A 3,920-nucleotide genomic window follows, 5' to 3' on the forward strand; every position below is an offset into this window, starting at 1 on the left:
GAAGAAAAACATGAGCTTGATTCTTGGGCTCAGACCCCTCAGTGATGAGAGTTTCAGTCATCCCATCAAACAAGACATTTAGACCAAAGCTGAGGGTACGAAGAATCTAAAATGAATGAAAGAAAAAAAAAATAAAAAAGGAGATGATGAGTATTAATTGTGACTTCAGGACTAGCTGATCCATGGTGCTCTACTATTTCCACTAACTCTCCTCTTGTATGCTTTTTCTAGAAACCGTAACCAACCAAAATCATGAAGAATCTATGCTTTAATGAAATGAATTTAATGTGAGAAGCAATGAATCTGAATAGGCTAGACTTCAGTTGATACTGTTAGTGTCCCACCCAAATCATTTTGATGGGACTGTGTACCCAGTTCTCTCAGCTGTTATGAGTGTTGGCTGATAATAGCTCATAGGCATGCCATTTATGGAAACTTGCCTTCAACTAAAGGCAGCTATCTTTCCCAGAAGGCTACAATTTCCACCTCCCCACTGCTATCAACAAAGACAGTGTCATTTGTGCTCCAGACTATACCTCTCCTACCCCATCAAATAGCTACACTTTACCTGAAAGTACATTTCATGCTTTGCCTCTTTCCCTTCCTTAGACCTCCCCTTGTTTCTTTTTTTCCTTTTATAAAATACATGAATCCTGAATCCTTGTCTCATGATCTGCTTCAAGCATCAAACTTAGACATCTGTGATAGGGATAGGACTCCTATTTGAAAATCTGTGGACAGATGAAACTTTTCCTACCAATTTCTAGTAAGGTTCTGCCTTAATTAAGAAGGTTGGCTGTTAAATAGCATTAGTTCAAGATTTCTCCCAGTGCTAGTGCATATTTTTAATGAGGTTAAAAACAACAACAACAAAGGAGGGGTCAAACTCAACTAGCATGCCAGGACTTTCATGAAAGTCCAATTCCCTTTTATATGTTAGTGAATTAATAGTGAAGGAGGGATTTGAGAACAGGAGGGAAAAGGTCTCCTGCTCCCCCAGTCATTCCTGTCCCACCCTTCACTCCATCTCTTCTGCCCTGAAGCTCCAATGAGTGTCTCCACCTCCTATTTTCAAGAGTCTCTAACACTATGACAAAAACAGCATTTTAGAGGGACCAGCTTGGCAATGGACCAGGACGGACTGGGGCTGGCAGAGAGACCGGTAGAGAGCGTGTTATGGAGAGGAGAGTGGAGGTGTGAAATGGTAAATGCCTACTTTTCAGTGGTGGCAGCAGGAATGGAAAGAAAGGAGTAGAAATTAGATTTTAACCCAAGTGTCCTCAGGCCCCATCATCCTGTGGCCTCAATTAACACTGAAGCAACATTAATACCCCGAATTCATGGGGTCATCCCCCCGCCTGCTGGTGTGCATCTCCTCTTCCCCATTCATTCATGGTCTACCGAAAGGGAGCCTTCTACGCCCTCGTGTCTTTCTGCCTCCACCTTCCCCTCGATGCTGGCTTCCTATACACACAGGAAGACAGTAGAGACTATCCCTCTCCCAACCCCAGTTTGTTCTTCGTGAAGACTTAAGGCATAATGAACACTGATGAAGAGCTTCTTTGGAGCAGTTGATAATATTAATTTATATATGACCATCCCATACCACTCAGTATTGCATACGGGTGTACGTTGCCTAATCACTTAGACTGGACATTCCTTCAGGGAACAAGCCTTCTCTGCATTCTCCATGGCGTGTAGTGTATATAATGGTACAAGGCGTATTGACCATTCTCAGAATCCTGGTGGAGTGACTAACCAGTAGAGACCTGGACAAGATTTCCAAGTCTTTGCCTAAGGGGAGGAAAAGCCTTCATCCCATCTATGATAGTAGTAATGACTCTAGGAGAGAGTACCATCTATTAATTTGATCAGACGATCATCTGGTTATTATTGGGGGCTGTAGGGCACTGGCACTGAAGACCTTTGACAGAGTTAAACTAGAAATAAAGAAAAGGCTGAGACAGATGGTCAAGTGAAAGAATAGCTCTTGCGCCCATAGGAGATGACTATACATGGTCAGTAGCTACAACTTAACACACCATAAAGGGGAAACCACAGGAAAGAGAAAAGGGAGAGTGACAGAGGCAAACGCTACAGTCCCTCCTCCAAAACCCTCTGACACCTGAGAAAGATGTCCTGAATCATTTAAAAAAAAAAAGAAAAAGAAAAAAAGAAAAAAAAGATTTCAGCACGTGCACAGAAGCCCTACGAGGGAAGCTAATGGAAATATCCAATTTTGCTCAGTGGCTGCTTAGCTCAAGTGGGGACAACACTTTACAAAAGAGCACCAAGAGGTGATCACTTCCCACGTGATCACGGTGATGTTGTGATTTATAGCAAATTTTATATAGAAATTTTAGGATGGTTTGTTCTAGCTCTGTGAAAAATGCTGAGGTATATTTTTTAAGGTTTTTTTATTTATTTATTGGACAGACAGAGATCACAAGTAGGCAGAGGGTCAGGCAGAGAGAGAGGGGCAAGCAGGCTCCCTTCTGAGCAGAGAGCCTGATGCCAGGCTGGATCGTAGGACCTTGAGATCATGACCTGAGCCAAAGGCAGAGGCTTAACCCACTGAGCCACCCAGGGGTCCCTGGGGTATTTTTATGGGGATTTCATTAAATACATAGATTGCTTTGGGTAGCATAGACATTTTAACAATGTTTGTTCTTCCAATCCAAGAGCATGGAATGTTTTTCCCTTTCTTTATGTCCTCTTCAACTTCTCTCATAAGTGTTCTATAGTTTTCAGAGTACAGATCTTTTATTTCTCTGGTTAGATTTATTCCTAGGTATCTTACTATTTGGGGCACAGTTATAAATGGGATCACTTCTTTGATTTCTTTTTCTGCTGCTTCATTATTGGTGAATAGAAATGCAACAGGCTTCTGTATATTGACCTTGTATCTTGCAACTTTGCTGGATTCGTGTATTGGGTTTAGCAATTTTTTGGTGGAGTCTTTCAGGTTTTCTACATAGACTATCATTTCGTTCTCAAAGAGTGAAAGTCTGACCTCTTCCATGCTAATTTGGATGCCTTTTGTTTTTGTTGTTGTTGTTGTCTGATAACGGAGGCTAACACTTTCAGTACTGTGTGGATAGGCAGTGGTAAGAGTGGACATTCTTGTTCCTGATCATAGAGGGAAAACTCTGTTTTTCCCCATCGAAGAGGATACTAGCAGGGGGTCTTTTGTATATGGCCTTTATGATGTTGAGGTATGTTCCATCTATACCTACTCTGTTGAGGGTCAAAACCCTTGGACTCTCATGTGATGAGACCAATAAACGTAGCTTTTTTTTTTTTTAAGATTTTATTTGTTTATTTGACAGACAGAGATCACAAGTAGACAGAGAGGCAGGCGGGGGGTGGGGGGAAGCAGGCTCCCTGCTGAGCAGAGAGCCCGATGCAGGACTCGATCCCAGGACCCTGAGATCATGACCTGAGCCGAAGGCAGCGGCTTAACCCACTGAGCCACCCAGGCACCCATAAAGGTAGCTATTGTTAGGTTAAGGAAGAGACCCAGGAAAGCACCAACACAAGGGGGCTGGCCACCAGCAGAACCAACCAAGCTATTAGAGGGTTGGAATTTTCAGCCCTACTGTACCACCCCTCCCCAATACACACCTCCTGGAAGGGGAGAGGCTGGAGATAGAGACCCCCAATGGCCAAGGATTTAATTAGCTATACCTGTGTGATGAAGCCTCTGTAAAAACCCTAAAGGAGAGGATCTGGAGAGCTTCCCAGTTGGTGAACAGATGGAGATGCCAGGAAAGTGGTGTGCTTAGAGAGGGCATGGAAGCTACCCACCCTTTCCCCCGACTTTGCCCTACTTCTCTTCTACCTGGCTGTTCCTGAGTTATATAGCCTTTTATAATAATAAACAGTGATCTACTAAAATCCTTCTCAGAGATCTAAAAGCT

The sequence above is a fragment of the Mustela nigripes genome, chromosome 13 (genome assembly GCF_022355385.1).
Source record: "Mustela nigripes isolate SB6536 chromosome 13, MUSNIG.SB6536, whole genome shotgun sequence".
NCBI classification, from domain to species: domain Eukaryota; kingdom Metazoa; phylum Chordata; class Mammalia; order Carnivora; family Mustelidae; genus Mustela; species Mustela nigripes.